An 18082-nucleotide genomic window follows, 5' to 3' on the forward strand; every position below is an offset into this window, starting at 1 on the left:
CCTAAAATGTATGATGGGTACAATATTAAGAGAATTTTTTGTTGTATAAAAACCAAATAAAATAATAGAGAGATACAGTAAGAGAGACAGCTAAGAAAGCTCAGAGCTGTTAGATAAATTTAATTAACATTTATTTGCAGAAACCTAAAATTTAGTACATAACTATTTGTTGTATAGCATTTTGCAGAACTTTGCAAAAAAGCTAAAGCAGAGAGCAACAGGTTCATTATAACTCGCTCAGCTGTTTTGCCCTTCAAACTTTCGATTATCAACCCTCTCAAATTTACGTACAGCTGTCTTCAAGGTAAAGCTCTTTCATTGGGTACATAAAATAACAAGCTACTCTCAGGCAATTAATGTATTGTGTGTGTGTGGGATAGAGAAAGAGAGAGTCCTGTAATACAAAACGCCGCAAGGGAAACATATGTTTTTTGTTTACTTTTTCTCTGTACGAGTTTTGTATGCCTGTCCTGAGTCGTTTAGGTGTATTTGTGTCTGAGCACTGAAAGAGAGACTGTGAGAGTAGATTTGTTTAGGTTTTATTGTAGAAAAAGCTTTTGAGAGACACTGTTTGCGATATGTTTTTTTTTTTTTTTCTCAATGAACAACTTTACTCCTAACATTTATCCTTGTAGTTGTGAATGTCATTGTTAATGTAACATTACAACAAAAACGCAAAGGTGACTTTTACTCTTGTTGCTTTCTTCTCCATTGCTCCAAAGGACCTTGCCATTACAATTCCCCAAACATGTATGTGGTTGTGTTTCAGAGAGAGACTCTGAGCGTGAGAGAGAGCCTAACTCTTGGCACCATAAATGAGTCTTACAGCCATGTATCCGTTTTCGCCCAGTTTAGTCGCAAACATTATTTTGGCGCGTGTTGACATATGCCCGAAACAATCAACAGAAATAGATTTTATTTTTTTCTCGCTTTCTCGCCGCCTCTTACTTTGTCGCCTCTTTATCTTGCATCTCTCATTTCGGTTAAGTTGGCTTGTGTTCTGAAATTCTGTGAATAAATAATCATTTCTAAGTAATAACAAATAATAATGGAGATGTGAAAAAAAATAGAATAGCCAACACAAAAAAGGTGAATGGAAAGAAAGGATGTAATGAAGAATGCAAAGGGTAGGGTGAAGAAAATAGCCCTGAAATTTAAATGAAATATAGATTGTGTTTAGTGAGAGTACCACCCAGTGCTGCTGTATAATTAAGAAAAAATTTATTCGTTTATGGTTTCATGTCTTTGTAAGTTATCAAGTGTGACCTACCCCCTCGTAAATAAAAAATTCCGCGGAAAATTCGGAGAATGTTGGCGTTCTCACCCCCTCCCTCCTCGAGCATAATTTTTTGTGTGTGTTCCCCATTGTGTGTGAATTCAAATCCAGTAATGTTTTACAAGTCTACACACTTGTGGATTAATTCCATCGTCCTTTCATAAAACACCAGCTGGATGTGCCTGTTTAAACTTGAAATTCAAATAAAACCTGCGAATGAAGTGTAAAAATGTGAAAATTATGGGAAACATATGTTAAATTTGAATTTGTTTCAGATTTTCTTCTAACCCTGCGGTGCGGTGTTATGAATTGCAAGTTCTTAAAAATATAAATTATTGAAATAATAAAATAAAAGACTTCGTGTAAATTCCCATAAATATATATGTACATAATTTCATTTTGAGTGACCTAGACCTAGACCTTGTGCTTTAACACGACGATCTTTGTTCGGCTCTTAGAAATGTTTCACACAAATAAATTGCATACAATAAAAGTTGAGTTGAACCACACTACTACACCTGTACCAATTGGATTAAATATACGATGGGGATTTGATGTAAAGGAGGATGTAAAATTTTTCTTCTAGAAAAGAGAACAATATAAGTAAAACAGTTCGGAATTTAAAACCTTTAACATTAGGAAATTAAAGTATATAAAAATAGGCTTCAATTTTTGAATAATTTTTACAATACGAATTTTGGCGATTTTTAAACCTTTAAAATTCCGATTTTTAAATGGTAACATATTATTAACGCAACATATTTAATATCAGAAATTGAAAATAAATGTGTTTCAAATAATAAAATAGGGTAAGTGTACCAGTAGTCGGCACTTTTAGGATTTTCGCGTTTTTAACCGCTCGCCATTCTGAGTGAAACTTTTCAATTATTACAAAGTTAATTTATTCAGATTCGAAATTTTGTATAGTTTTTGCAATAATAAATAAAGTTTTAATAACTTTTTATTAAATTTCATAAATTTGTAGTTTTATTAAAACAATGCTTTTGTGCCAGTAGTCGGCACCACTTGCCAATTGTCGGTATGGCATGTTCCAACAGTCGGCGTAACAATGTTTTTGTAAGACAAAAATTTAATTTTTATTAGAATAAATCATCTTTTCTTAGTGAAATTGTACACAAAAATAGCTGACAATATATTTGAAGTAAACAAAAAACATTTAGTTATAATAGTTTCATTTATTTGGGCTTAAAAATAAAAAGTGCCGACTACTGGGACATGCCGAAGGCACACTTACCCTATGAAGTCTTAAACAAATTTGTTTTTTTTTTTTTGTTCTGAGTTGACGAACTCCACGAACACCAATTCCGTTTTAAAACATGGTCAAAACCTACGAAATGACTAAGAGCATTTTAAGCCAATATTAGGGACAATAAATAAAAAAAACATGTGGACCTATATAGCAAAATTCAATCCCATCAAACTTATAGACAAAATTTGGTATGAGCAAAATTTTAGTCATCTTGGAGCCCATGAGAGGTTTAGTTCCCCCCTCTTCCACAATTTTTGAAGTTTTTGGATTAAGATTTCTTGAAATCTCAATAACTAGGTATATACAGGGTGAGATGAAAAAAAAAACTGCAACCAACTTTAGACTGCTGTCATTTCTAAGCCACTCGTCCGACAGCTGTTACAATTATTCCAATGACATCTCATTATATTGCTTACAAGCGTACAAAAGAATTTTGGTGAGAGTTTTCCAGAAAAAAAGTTATTCGTCGATGGATGGAATTGAAGTCTGATAGTGTGATTTCTTTATATTTGGCTGGAAAACCACAAGTGCCTATCGTTAGAGCACTCCAGCATTTAAATGTGAATAAATCTTTTGTGTCTCGTATCATCGCTAGTTACTGTGATACTGGTAGTGTAGCCCGACGTCAAATAAGTGGAAGGAAGAAAACAGCAACATCAGCTGAAATGGTTCGAAAAGGAATGAAGCGACTTGATCGAAACCCGCGTCGCAGAGGCAGAAAAATGGCTCGTGAGCTTAAAATATCGCAATATTGCATTCGGCAAATATTGAAAAATGAGCTGGGGGTAAATCCATTGAAATTCCAAAAAGTGCAAGAACTTACACCGTGACAGAAAAAAGTAGACTCAAAAGAGCTAAAGAATTGCTTCGATTGGCCGAAAGTGGTGAACTGCCGAATTTGGTTTCCGATTTTCTCCGATGAGAAAACATTCGTTGTCCAGCAGTTTGTAAACAAACAAAATGATCGTTTTCACTTGATAAAGAGGTCAACTGAAAATGTGCACCTTCAGTTGGCCACCAGAACTCAAGCGCCGGCCATGGTGATGGTGTGGGCTGCCATAACAGCCGAAGGTCGCTCTTCGCTCGTATAAATCGACCGCGGCATCAGAATAAATGCCGAATATTATCACGAAAATATTATGGAGGGTGTATTAAAGCCGCAGACCTTGGACCTTGGACATTGGACTCAGCACCATCGCAATGAGCACGCACCACCCAAGAATGGACACACAATGGGGTTCCTCGCTTCATTTCCAGCGCAAAATGGGCACCAAAGTCTCCGGATACCAATCCGTTGGACTATTGTGTCTGGAGTATCTTGGAAAGCAGGTTGGCAGTAAAAATACCGAAGTGTCTTTCACCTCAAGCAAGCTCTTCGCCGGGAATGGGCCAAAATACCACAGAGCAACAATCGGGCAGCGTGTGACGGTTTCATTGGCCGTTTGAAGGCCATAATTCGGTAACCAATTCGAACAAATCCAAACTTATTCTAAATTGATACTATTTCCGATATATTTTGCTTTCATTCAATAAAATTTAAAAATAAAATTTGAAAGCTGTGGCGTTTGACTTTGTTGCAGTTTTTTTATCTCACCCGGTATATTATATCTTGATGATAAGACGTTATATTCAATAGAACACCCCAATAAAATATCTCAATTAGAACTCCTATTATATTGAGAATCTCATTGAGGTCATATCCTTTTTCATGCCTCATTCAGGACTCCTATTCACAATTTTGGACTAGCTTTTAAAAATTAGCCATAATCGGATTGAACTTTGATCAGTAGTTTTGAGTGACGTCAAATTGAGCCCCGTCTTTCGATATGTTGTAAATGAAATTGCTGTGACATAATGTTGTCCATATAGGAACACGTTTTTCTATAGCCCCCATATCTCTCTATATGCAATGTTTTGCCAATTTAGGCTAAACTTTCTAACGGAATAGCTTAAAATTCGGTATTTAGAGTTCATAATATGTTCTACCTCCTGTGCCAGAATATTAACTATATCATTCTACGTCTTCCTATAGCCCCCATATAATTGTAGCTTCCTATATTCGGTATTTTGATGAATTTATGATCAGTCAAAATTTCAAAATCAAATTCAGCGTCCATATAATACTTCCCGAAATTCGGTGTTTGGATGATTTAGGCCAGATTTTCCAACGAAGTTACTTAGAATTGAGTATTAGGATTCTGCTTTTATTGAACAATTCCTATATTCGGTATTTTGATAATTGTAGCTAACTTTTTTTTTACAGAATTGTTTGAAATTTGGATTGGATGTTTCTAATAACAGCAGTGACACATAACCTTCAAATTTCGACATTTACAGATATATTTTTAGATGAGTTTCTTTCCAAATGGTAGAGGGTATAACAGCTTCTTTACTAGTTTAATTTGAAAATTTTCAATTTTTTATACAAATCACTTTAATACAATCGTCATCCCCGTTAACTAAATTCCTTTGCAACTTCCATAGCCCTATTTTCGTATTCGCAAAAATACTTTTGTATTGAATCCCGTCTTTGCATAACACAGTGGTGTGGTGGTGTGGGTCAAAGACTCTCAATATTATTTATTTGTATTTTTATCGGAATTTTTGATACATTTTTCTTTTGTAGCCGAAACAAATACAACCTACAAAGTTAACAATAAAATTCAAATTTATATCAAAACCGAAAGAAGGAAAGAAAAAGACGAATAAAAAATCTTTGCTGTGGCCATATATCAAATGGAAAACTTGCGAAACGATAAGAAATTGAATGAAATCTAAGAATTTAATTTAAAAAATAAAATAAAAATGTTTACATTTGTGTACTTTGGTTTCCATAAATGTTAGAAAAAAAACCTCATTGTTTGTTACCTTAAATGTTTAAGTGTCATAATTGTTAAAAGTAAATGAAAAAATATATAAAAATATAATAACAACAACAAAGAAGACATGTATTTTAGTCAATAGCTGTAGAATCTAGTGTAAAATATTAGTGAATCCCTTTAATAACAAATATTTAAAGAACACCCAAAGTGATGCCAAATTTACATAGGAAATTATAATTTCACAAAAAATTAAAAAAAAAATAAATAAAAATAAAATAAAAGAAGAGAAGAGTGTGGAAGAAAAAAATAACATTTCATGTGACCAAAAAATTTCCACGGAATATTCCAAGTAACATTTTGTTTTCATTTTTTCAAAACAACCATAAAAAAGCCAAAACAACGAACCCTTTAAACCTCATCTTTAACAGAGTATACCTTTAAAAACAACAACAATTTGCTAGTCTCTCAAATTGTGTTTTCCTATGCCTCCATTAAAAACCCCAAGGAAATAAATTTACATTCATTGCTGCCTTGTTTTACCCCCCAAGGAAATTTAAAATAAATTCAAATTAACAATCAAAAAAAAAAAAAAAAAAAAAAAAAAGAAAGAAGAGAAGAAAAAACCTGAAGATACCAGCCCTTAATTAAACAAACAGCGAGGTAGAGGCTCCCCACATACATACATAAATATTCATAAGTCTGAGTGTATACATACATAAATGTTGGTTTTGTTTTATAGAGGTTTCCCTGCAAATTAGCATTAGAATAAATATTTAAAAACGAATTTACAAACAAAACAAAACAACCAATCAAATAGATTTATTATTTGATGGAATTAAATGAAATATTCAAAGGAATTTTAATTTAATTTGAACCACAAAAAACACCACTTGAGGAGAAACCAAATTCAAATCCTTGTTTTTCAAAATCACAACTCCATATCCTCCCTCTCTTTAAAAAACAAAAACAACAACAAAAAATCAAAACAAATAAAAATAGAATTAATTATAAATGTTTACATAAAATGTGTCTTAGTGTGTGTGTCTGTATAACTGTTCCCCTGAGTGTGTGAGTGTGTGTATATGTCTATCTGTATTCCTGTTTCTTTGAATATGACAACTTAAGTCTTAATTAAACATCGTCATCATCATCAGCGCCAACAACCACCAGAACAACAACAGCAACAACTACAAAATAAAATTAATGAATTATTTACTCAATTAACCAAAACAACCTAAGGATATTTGCCCTAAAAAGCGAAATCATCATTTATTGGATATTGCTCTTTTCCATCGTCACCACCATTAACCTCACCACTGGCGTCAGAATATCGCCCATCTAAAAACACACAGAGAAGAGCTACATCAGTGAAACGGATTAACCCTCATCATCACCGGCAACGGCTGCAAATGGTAAACGAAAAATATTGAAGTTTTTTTTTTTTGGCTTTTATTTACACAACAATATTTCTTCTTAATTAAGGCAAGAAATCAAGACAAAATCCATTCTCCCTATGGTAAATGTCAATATTTTTGTTATCATTTCATGTTTTGGCTTTGACATTTTTGGGATCTACAACAAAATTAAAGGATGATTTGTGTTCCATGTAAATGTTTCTTAATTTATGCAGAGGAGAGGGTTATTACATAATGGAGAATTCCGGGAAATCACATTAAGTCTTCGTAGCGCTTCTCTATAGAATAATAGACCTCATTGAGGCCGTCTGTAAGTCAGAAGGCCTCTTTGAGGTCGTCCATAGTATAGAATGCCTTATTGAGGCCATTCATAGAATAGAAATCTTCATTTAGGTCGTCTATACTATAGAAGGCCTCATTGAGGCCGTCTATAGGTTAGGAGGCTTCATTGAGACCGTCTGAAATATAGAAAGTCTTATTGAGGCCGTCTATAGAATAGAAGGCCTCATTGAGGCCCTCTATGAAATAGAAGGACTCATTGAAGCTCCCTATGGAATAGAAGGCCTCATTGAGGCCGTCTATGAAATAGAAGGCATCATTGAGGCCGTTTATAATATGGAAGACCTTATTGAGGCCGTCTATAATACAGGAGGCCTCATTGAGGCCGTGCGTAATATAGAAGGTCTCATTAAGGCCGTCTATAATATTGAAGGCCTCATTGCGGCCGTATATAATATAGAATGCCTCATTAAAGCCGCATATAAGACAGAAGGCCTCATTGAGACCATCTATAGCATAGAAGGCCTCATTGAGGCCATGTACAGCATAGAAGGTCTCATTCGACCGTTTATAGCATAGAAGACCACATTGAGGTCTTCTATGAAATGGAATGCCTCATTGAGACCGTCTGTAGCATGAAAGGCCACATTCAAGTCTTCTATAGAATGGATGTCTTTTATACAGGGTTTCCCATATTCGACGGACCTTTGGGCCCTTTGGGCCCATTCCAATCGACGAGGCTTGTCCGCAGGCAACATTCTTTGCGTCAATTGAATTTTGCACGGGAACAAATGCAAATCAATGCGAATAATCCGTTGTAAAGTGGACCGAGCCATGCCCAACGGCTGAGAACGGCGTTTTTGGGATGTTCTTGGAGACCTCTCAACACTGGCCCGTACGGCAGCGATATTCTCGGCCGATCGCCTTGGTCGACTTTTATATGGCCTCTTCGGATTAGAAAGAGCTTTAGGATTGGTATCCGGAGATTTTTGTGGCCATTGTGCGGTGGAAATAAAGCGAGTAACTTCATTTTGTAACCATTCATTCATGGCGCGTGCTGAGTGCGATGGTTCTGAGTCCTGTTGGAATGTCCAAGGTCTGCGGCCAAAATGTTTGCATGCCCAAGGCTTTAATACACCCTCCAGAATATTTTCGCGATAATATGCGGCATTTATTCTGATGCCACGGTCGATTGATACGAGCGGAGAACGACCATCGACTGTTATGGCGGCCCACACCATCACTATGGCCGGCGCTTGAGTTCTTGTGGCCAACCGAAGGTGCACATTTTTAGCTCACCTCTTTGGCAAGTATACACGATTGTTTTTTGTTTACAAACTGCTGGTCAGCGAATGTTTTCTCATAGTAGATAATCGAAAACCGAACTCGGCACCTCACCACTTTCGGCAACTCTTTAACTATTTTGAGTCTATTTTTTCTGTTGCGGTATAATTTCTTGCATTTTTTAGAATTTCAATGGCTTTACTTCGAGCTCATTTTTGAATATTTGCCGAATGGATTACTGCCATATGTTCACCTCACGAGCCATTTTTCGGCCACTGCGACTCGGGTTTCGATCTTTACTTTTCGTACCATTTCTGCTGATGTTGCGGGCTACGCTACCAGTTTCACGGTAACGAACGATGATACGAGACATAAAAGATTCATTCACATTTAAATGCTGGAGTACTTTAACGATAGCCACTTGTGGCTTTCCAGCGAAATATAAAGAAATCACACTATCACGCTTAAATTCCTTCACGAATACTTTTTTTCTGGAAAATTCTCATCAAAATGCTTTTGTACGCTTGTAAACCATATAATGACCTGTCACTGGAATAATTTTAACTGCTGTCGAACGAGTGGCTTAGAAATGACAGCAGTCTGAAGTTGGTTGTAGTTTCTTCATCTCACTCTGTAGAAGGTGTCATTGAGGCCATCTATAGCACGGAAGGCCTTATTAAGGCCATTTATGGCATTGAAGGCCTCATGTAGCCCACCATTGAGGCCGCCCGTAGCTTAGAAGGCCTCTGTGAGGTCGTCTGTAGCTTAGTAAGCCTCATTGAGACCATATAGAGAATGGATTGCGCCATTGTGCTCGATGTTAGCATTGAAGACCTCATTGAAACCGTATATAACTATAGAAGTTCTGATTGAGGCCGTATACAGCTAAGATGGTCTCGTTGAGGGCGTCTATAGCTTAGAAGGCCTCATTGAGCCCATCTATAGCATAAAAGTCCTTACTGAAAGACCTTATTTAGAAAGATTTTATTGAGGTCTTCTATAGAATAGATTACCCATTGAGGCCTTCTGAGAAATTTAAGGCGTCTCTATCTCTTAAAGGATCTCTATTTTCTCTCTGAGAGGATAGATATTCTGTAGAAAAAAGTTTATTAAAAACTCACTTAGTAACAAAGAATTTAAAAATGCAATTAACTTTATTAAAAAAAAAACGACAAGTCTTGCTGGGCTGCAAGTAACAGCTTCTAACAATTTTTCCACCAGCTCAACAGACATGCCCACAGTATGCCAGAATATTTTCGCCCCTGGCCAGGGAAACTTCCTATTGTAAATGAACAGTTTTTTCTTTTGTTACTGCAAAATAGGATATTTTTTTCTGCGAATCAGATATGATTTGCTAAAGCAGAAGAATAAGAAAACAAAAAAAAAAAAAAAGAGAAAACTTGAAAAGCAAAAGAAAAATTCAAAAATCAAATCAAAACACCAAGAATTGCTTGAGGACATAACGAACGAATGAATGACTGAATTACACTTGGACTTGAATGGCATTCTTCGTCGTCGACGTCTTAAAAGAAGGCAACAAGAATCTTTGTGTGAAGAGTAATTGCAACACCTTAAGGATTCTATTGGGGATTGTAAGGAGAGTATACTGGGAAGGTAGTTGTAAGGTAGGTTGTTTGTTATTATTCTTTAAAAATAGAAAACGGATGATTTTTTAAGCTTTATAGAAGTTCTTTTTATAACCTACACCATAAGGTGGTCAGAGTATTATGACTTTGTGCATTTGTTTTTAACAGGCAAAAGGAAACGAGATAGACCCATAATTCCTTTTGATGATCTGCATAGAATCACGTTCAGAGTCGATTTATCCATGTCCGTCCGTCCGTCTGTCCATGTAGTTTTGTGAACAAAGTGCAGTTCGCAATTATTACCCGATACAGATGAAATTTTGCACAAATCATTTGTTTGGCCCTAGGACGAACCCTATTGAAATTGGTGATAATCGGTCAAAATTTAGATATAGCTCCCATATATATCTTTGTCCGATTTGCCTTCTATTGTGCACCAAACGTGTAATATCAGCCCGAATAGTATGGAATTTTGCACATACAACCAAATTAGGCCTGAAAATAAGTATGCCAAATTTGATCGAAATCGGTTCAGATATAGCCATAGCTCCCATATATATTGTTCATCCGATTTGTTATTTTTGTCCTCCGCAGCCGTAATATGAACTCTGTAACAATAATGTTTGGGAAAATATATCAAATACAGCTCAGAAATACTTTTGCTTATTTCTGTCGATATCGGTTCGGATTTGGATATATCTCCTACATATATAACTTCGTCCGATTTACCTTTTATTGTGCACCAAACGTCTAATATTTGCCCAAATGAGATGGAATTTGGCACCTTTCACCGAATTGAGTCTAGAAGCTTATATGTCAAATTTGGTGAAGGTCGTTTCAGATATAGCTATAGCTCCCATATATTTGTTATATTTGTTACCCACAGCCGTAATATGCACTCCGTAACAACGATATTCAGGGAAATATATCAAATTTGGACTGAAAATAAGTATGCCAAATTTGATCGAAATCGGTTCAGATATAGCTATAGCTCGATTTGTTATTTTTGTCCTCCGCAGCAGTAATATGCACTCTGTAACAATAATATTTAGGGAAATATATGAAATACAGCTGAGAAATATCTTTGCAAATTTTATTAAGATCGGTACAGATTTGGATATAGCTCCCATATATATCAAATGGGCAATACAAGTCCGAATATAAAAGAAATACTTCGTCTTATTTAGTCCTTTGAACATTAAATAATAATTATAATCATAGCGTGTATGATTAAATTCTCCCATAAAAACCTTTAATTGTTATGTGGAGCTCTACTAAATTAGCAAAATGGTGTAGGGTATCATAAAGTCGGCCCCGCCTGACTTTAAGACTTTCTTTACTGGTTTAAACTGAGACAGGTTGCTAACATTTAAGGATTTTTTTTTTATCGAAAAAGTTTTCTGCCTAGAATAATTTGTCTCAGAGTAACAAATTTGTGTCCATCCTTTGTGGCTCATTGGTATTTTTGAGCGTTTTACCTATTTTTGTTTTCCGATATGCATCACATAGTTCCTCAGTAATTTTAAACAGTATAATAAGCAATTTTTATTACTTTTGTGAACATTATGTATTTTTCCCCTTTTTTATAAACGAAAGTAACGAACCTCGAAAAATTCCAGTTACTAGCTGAAAATTTGTTTATTATTCATTGTGGACGACGCAATATCCCTCCGTTCCCTGTAACAACATCTTGATTTCTTTTTCATGTTCCTTTTGCTTTGTTTTACTCTTGATGCAGAGTTTCAAATTTGTTTGCCTTCTGAATTATGAACAGTTGAAGTAGTTTTTTTTTTGCATTCATCCAAACATCTTAACAAGAATTTGCATCGTCAGTTAATACTCTCTCAAATATGCATATTAGGTTGCTTCAAGGTAAATATTTATTTTCTGCACTTTGAAGAGCTTGAAGGGATAAAGTGCAATGCAGCATACAAGAAACTTGGCCGTAAAATCTAAGATGTTTGCTAGGAGATTAAAAATTTCAAAAAGTACTAAATTTGCCAAACTATACAAAATATCTTGAAATGTTGATTTTTAGTTATATGTTTTAAACAGTGGAGGTAAACAATGGCAAGATAAGACAAGTGTAATCTATAGAAAAAATTCTAGATACAAAAAAACTTTAAGAGACCTTTCGAAAGACATTGATTGCGTTTAGGCCCAAAATAGTGCTGCAAGGAATGAACAAGAGAACTTAAGGAGGGTGTTTAAATTATTGTAGTATAGACGTAGTTTTTGTTGAGATAATTGTAATAATCTTCATATTTCGTAGCGCTGATACAATAAATTTAGCGCATTCATTTTCGTAAATTGCCATTACAATTTCTGAGTGCAACAGATGATTTAATTGGTTTCTCATAGAAACGTTCTATTTGTTGCCCAGTTAAATGCCCAAAAGTCACTCAAAGTCGAGTGAATTTAGTTTTTCTAAACCTAGAGAGTCGAGAAAGACTCTCTTTATTGACAATTCAAAAGCAAATGGCTGATTTTGACATTCGATCTGGAGTATATTTTTTTTACAGGAATTCGATTCGAGTCACCTGTAAAACACACAATTATAGATATTTTCTTAGACTATACTCGAGTACCAAATTAGGTAATATTCAAACTATTCATTTTTTAATACTCAGTGACCTTTGTGATAAAATCCAGCTCTATTCCTTTATCTTATGTTCAACTTTATACCACTAAGGGCTTTTCGTATATTTGTATTTGGCATTTTCATAACCACCTCTTTATTTCCATCCTTTCAATTAGCAGTGATTCTAATACCAAAAATTCAAATTTCCAGCTCCATCTATTCATTCAAATTTAAATTGTACCAAATTTAGTATCATTTAGTACAGTTCGTATAATTGGCGCGCATTTATATATATGTAGTTATGATTCAAGAGGAAAACATCGTATCGTAACATTTTTACTTTTTCAGAAGGCAAATCACTAGTTTAGTACTCTCTGTCATGTCTTATTGAAAATTGTTTACATATGTGTTTTGTCTACAAACAGGTCAAATTCGAAAAAATGTTTTTCGTCCCCGTTTTTGTATAGGCTCCCATATATTGGTATTCCACGTTTTTCAAATAACATTGCTATTGGGTTCATGATATCACTTCGAGAAGAATTATATTAAAAGCAAGTAAAAATGCTGTAAGTTCGGCCCGATCGAACTATGAATACCCTCCACCATTTGGAGCAAATTTGGCAACTTTCAAAAAAAAAAAAATAAAATAAAATCCGGTAAAAATCATTCATTGTCATAAGCTATTACAATATTCAAATTCGAAACTTGAAAAAACTAGGTGGCTAAAACCATCAAATTACCGAATATCGGGAGGTACCATTATATGGGGGCTATACCAAAACGTGGATCTGCACAGACAATTGTCCGTCATAGGCTGTAATATCCATTACGAATTTCAAATACCAAATTTGAAACATTTTCACTGGATAGTGTCGCTTAAATCACCAAAATACCGAAAATAGGGAGGAATCATTATATGGTGGCTATACCAAAACGTGGACCACCTACATGGGCCATTTTTAATACCAAAAGTCCTACGGACATAATATACATTCGAGTAAAGACATTAGCCATTTGGTGCACAATTAACCCGAAATCGTTTGAAGATATATATGGGAGCTATATCCAAATCGGAACCGATCTTGATAAAATTTGGCGGAGGTATTTTTGACTAAATATCATTGTTGTCGAATGCATATTATGAATGTGAGCGACTTAAACACCTAATCGGATGAAACATATATTGGAGCTATAGCTATACCTGAACCCATTTTTTACAAATTGTATGTACTTGCTTTTAGACCGAATTCGGTGGGATGTGCGAAAATTCAGGTCATTTGGACCTTTATAGGCTATTTGGTGCACAATTAACCCGAAGTCGGATATGGGAGCCATATCTAAATCTTATCCGATTATTACCAATTTCAATAGGGTTCGTCCTTGGCCCAAAAAAATATTGTTTGGAAGATTGCATCTCAACCGGATAATAAATGCGACCTGCATTTTGATCACAAGAATACATGGACAACGGTCTGATATGCATAAATCGACTCAAAAAGTCATACTATGAATATCCTCAAAAGGAACTATGGGTCTATCTCGTTTCCTTTTGCCTGTTACAAACAAATGCACAAAGACATAATACCCTTACCACTATGTGGTGTAGGGTATAAAAAAAATCCACTCGAACATATTTCGAATGGTAATCATTGACCTACAAGTCGACATAGCAAATTCTCGGGGGTTTCTCTAAAACTTATGTTAAGTGAATACTACTGCGATTTATTTTCACACTGTTTTCAATTTTAAACAAGTCTAATAAGCAACGTTTTCTTTAAAAATTTAGCAAAAGTCTACGTATATACTTGACGTAACTAGTGCCGCATTTCATAAAAGTTCGTGAAAATTTGGAAAATAACCTAATGTTTTATCTTCCCTCGTGTGTAGAATGGAGATATTTGCAAATAAACAGAAAACAAATGTTGTTGTTGTAATTTTGAATACAAAAACCTGAAAGCTAGCTAATTTTCGCTCCTCCTCTATATAGAGAGAAAAATAAATTTAAGGGCAACTTCTCTGTAATATTTGAAGTATTGCGAAATATAGGGTTGATCAGATAATAGCCAAAGGTTCGAACATTTTTATAACGACTTTGTATATTTCTCAGAATAATATTTCAATTAGGAATAAAAGATCAAAATGTGGTTATATTGTAAATGGCAAAGTTAATATATACATTCTAAAAATTTAGATTTTTTTCAAAATAGATAAACCTAAATATCAGCCTTTTTACGGAAAATAATGTTATAAAATGAATCCTCGAATTTGCTATTCCTTTTACATTTTCTTGTAAATTATATCCTTTTCTATCCTTTATCAATCAACAACAGGCACATACTTAAATAAAATTTTGTGGAAATTGTAAAATCAAAAATTATCCCTTAGATGTACCACAAAACATCTTGACCATAAGTGAATTTAAATTGCTGTTTTTTTTTCGGACAAAAAGGACACACACAATGTCATAAATTGTGGCAATGATGGACGATTGAAAAATTGGTCACATAGAACGAATGCCTTTCATTCTCTTCGGCACTGTGTGCATTTGACGTAGCTCACAAAGAAAAAACGAAACAAATTAAATTCTCCGTCTTTGTGTTGTTACTAAATGGAATTGACAATGCCACTACAATTAATTTGACCCATGTCTAAAACAGTTTTGGTCCATATCATGTAGTTCTATGCACCACTAAAAGCCCCAAAAAAACACATCAAACAAAAAGGGTGAGTAGTTTGTGGCAACAATGGAACGTTTTAGGAATACGTTAAAATGGACTTTCAAATTGAAGACATTTCCGTTTGCAATTTGGATGACAAATGGAGGTCGAAAATGAATCAAATTGCCATTCTACTCCTTTTAATGTGGGGTATATAGACAATGTTATGGGGGATAAACAGTTTTTTTTATACCCTACACCATTAATAGTATGGAGGGTATGTAAACTTCGTCGTTCCGTTTGTAACTCATCGAAATAATAATTTTAGACTCAACAAAGTTCATATATTTTTGATCAGCGTAAAATTCTAAGACGATTTAGCTCTATCCGTCCGTCCGTCTGTCCATTGTAATCACGCTACAATCACAACGAATAAAGATAGGAAGCTAAAATTTTGCACAGATCTGTCTTCTGTCTGTAGCCAGGTCACGTTCGAAGATGGGATATACAGGGTTGCCCATATTCGACGGACCCATCTGGCAACGCCATAACTTTTGACAGAGATGTCACATCGCTTAATGACATACCGCGTTTGAAGCGTCAGTCCAAGCAGATTTTTACCATGAACCAATACACGCCAGCGCTCTGAAATAGTTGAAATTTACATTCAACAGAAGAAGTCAATTTTGAAAAAAATGTGAGAAGTGCGCCTTCTAAGAACACCATTAAGCGTTTATATAAAAATTTTCGACTGGTAAGGCTCTTTCTAATCCGAAGAGGTCATATAAAAGTCGAACAAGGCGATCGGCCGAGAATATCGCTGCCGTACGAGCCAGTGTTGAGAGGTCCCCAAGAACATCCCAAAAACGCCGTTCTCAGCGGTTGGGCATGGCTCGGTCCACTTTACAACGGATGATTCGCATTGATTTGGATTTGTTCCCGTACAAAATTCAATTGACGCAAAGAATGTTGCCTGCGGACAAGCCTCGTTGATTGGAATGGGCCCAAAGAGTCATGGGTCCGTCGAATATGGGCAACCCTGTATCGGTCCACCATATAGTGGTACCCTCCAATATTCGGTATTTTGATGATTTTAGCCACATTTTAGCTACACAAGGAGTTCCTTGTGAGCACTTTACCCCCTGAATGAGAATTGTCTATATAGGTCAACGATATCGTATAGCCCCCATATAACGGTACCCCCGATGTTCGGTATTTTTTTAATTTAATGTGATTTTAACCACCACAATTTAATGTGATTTTAACCACATTTCTCAATGGAATTATCTGAAACTCCACACAAGAAGTTCATTGTGAGTATTTTACCCCCATACATAGATTTGTCTCTATAGGTCCACAATATCGTGTATCCCACCAAAATATCGGCACCTTACGATATTCTTTCTTTGTGCATTTGTTTGTAACATGGAGAAGGAAGCGAGATAGATCCATAGTTACTTTTGCGGATCTTCATAGAATCACTTTCAGAGTTGATTTATGCATGTCAGTCCGTCTGTCCGTCCGTCCGTCTGTCCATGTATTCTTGTGAATAAAATGCAGGTCGCATTTATTATCGGATTAAGATGAAATTTTGCACAAATCATTTGTTTGGCCCAAGGACGAACCCTATTGAAATTGGAGATAATCGGTAAAAATTTAGATATAGCTCCCAAATATATCTATGCCCTATTCGCCGTTTATTGTGTACCAAACGTGTAATATCAGCCCGAATAGTATGGAATTTTACACATAGTACAACCAAATTAGGCCTGAAAATAAGTATGCCAAATTTGATCGAAATCGGTTCAGATATAGCTATAGATCCCATATATATTGTTCATCCGATTTGTTATTTTTGTCCTCCACAGCCGTAATATGCACTCTGTAACAACAATATTTGGGGAAATCTATCAAATACAGCTCAGAAATACATTTGCTAAAATTTATCGAGATCGGTTAAGATTTGGATATAGCTCCCATATATAACTTCGTCCGATTTACGTTTTATTGTGCACCAAACGTCTAATATTTGTCCAAATGGGATGGAATTTGGCACTTACGACCGAATTGAGTCTAGAAGCTAGTATGCCAAATTTGATGAAGATCGGTTCAGATATAGCTATAGCTCCCATATATACTGTTCATCCGATTTGTTATATTTAATCCGCACAGCCGTAATATACACTCCGTAACAACGATATTCAGGGAAATATATCCAATACAGCTCAGAAATATCTTTGCCAAATTTTATTGAGATCGGTTAGATTTGAATATAGCTCCCATATATATCTTTATATGATTTCAAATTAATTTTGCACCAAATGGTCAATAAAAGTCCGAATTTAAAAGATACAAATGCTTCGGCACATTTAGTCCTTTGAACTTTAAATTATAATTATAGTCATGGCGTGTATGATTGAATTCTCCCATAAAAACTTATAATTGTTATGTTGAGCTCTACTTAATTAGAAAAGTGGTGCGGGGGATCATAAAGTCGGCCCAGCCCGACTTTAGGACTTTCTTTACTGGTTTACTTGAAATTTGAAAAGATGCTAAAGATTTGTGGGTATTGAGTATTTAAATGTTTCCCCCCAATGTAGCAAATCAGCCTGCATTCGTCTTTTGCCATTGGCAATTCGTTAGTGTAAAATATTTCACAGTTGAGCTGCAATTTTACAACTTATTTCTTCAGAATAATTTTCGCCAACTTGAATATATGGGACATTTCACGAACGGTGAAACCTTCAAGGGGGGACAAATAATAAATTTTTCTTTCCAAGAAATCACCTTCTTGATTTGATGCCATACAATTCCCTTTGCAGCCTTTCCTCACAATTGTAAGGAAATTTCTCATATTTGTATTTGAGGGAATTTATGTTTTTCTCCTACATTTGTAACCGCTGAGCGAAATA

At 35.1% G+C, this 18082-nt stretch overlaps 1 protein-coding gene and 1 long non-coding RNA gene across 3 annotated transcripts in view; both read left to right on the plus strand.

Moving 5' to 3' along the window:
- LOC101900210 (venom dipeptidyl peptidase 4) overlaps nt 1–18082 on the plus strand; it is a 474529-nt gene that overhangs the window by 8957 nt on the left and 447490 nt on the right. The gene's annotated exons all lie outside the window — the stretch shown is intronic.
- The window catches only part of LOC131802257 (uncharacterized), a 58518-nt gene continuing 41305 nt past the window's right edge, over nt 870–18082 (plus strand). Inside the window, exons 1-2 of one of the 2 annotated variants that reach the window (XR_009342119.1) lie at nt 870–1247; nt 5173–6780. This is a non-coding gene — a long non-coding RNA (uncharacterized LOC131802257). The remainder of the gene's footprint in view (nt 1248–5172; nt 6781–18082) is intronic. The other variant, XR_009342120.1, reaches the window with a different exon arrangement.

Source organism: Musca domestica, unplaced genomic scaffold (assembly GCF_030504385.1).
Source record: "Musca domestica strain aabys unplaced genomic scaffold, Musca_domestica.polishedcontigs.V.1.1 2, whole genome shotgun sequence".
In the NCBI taxonomy this organism is placed as follows: Eukaryota; Metazoa; Arthropoda; class Insecta; order Diptera; family Muscidae; genus Musca; species Musca domestica.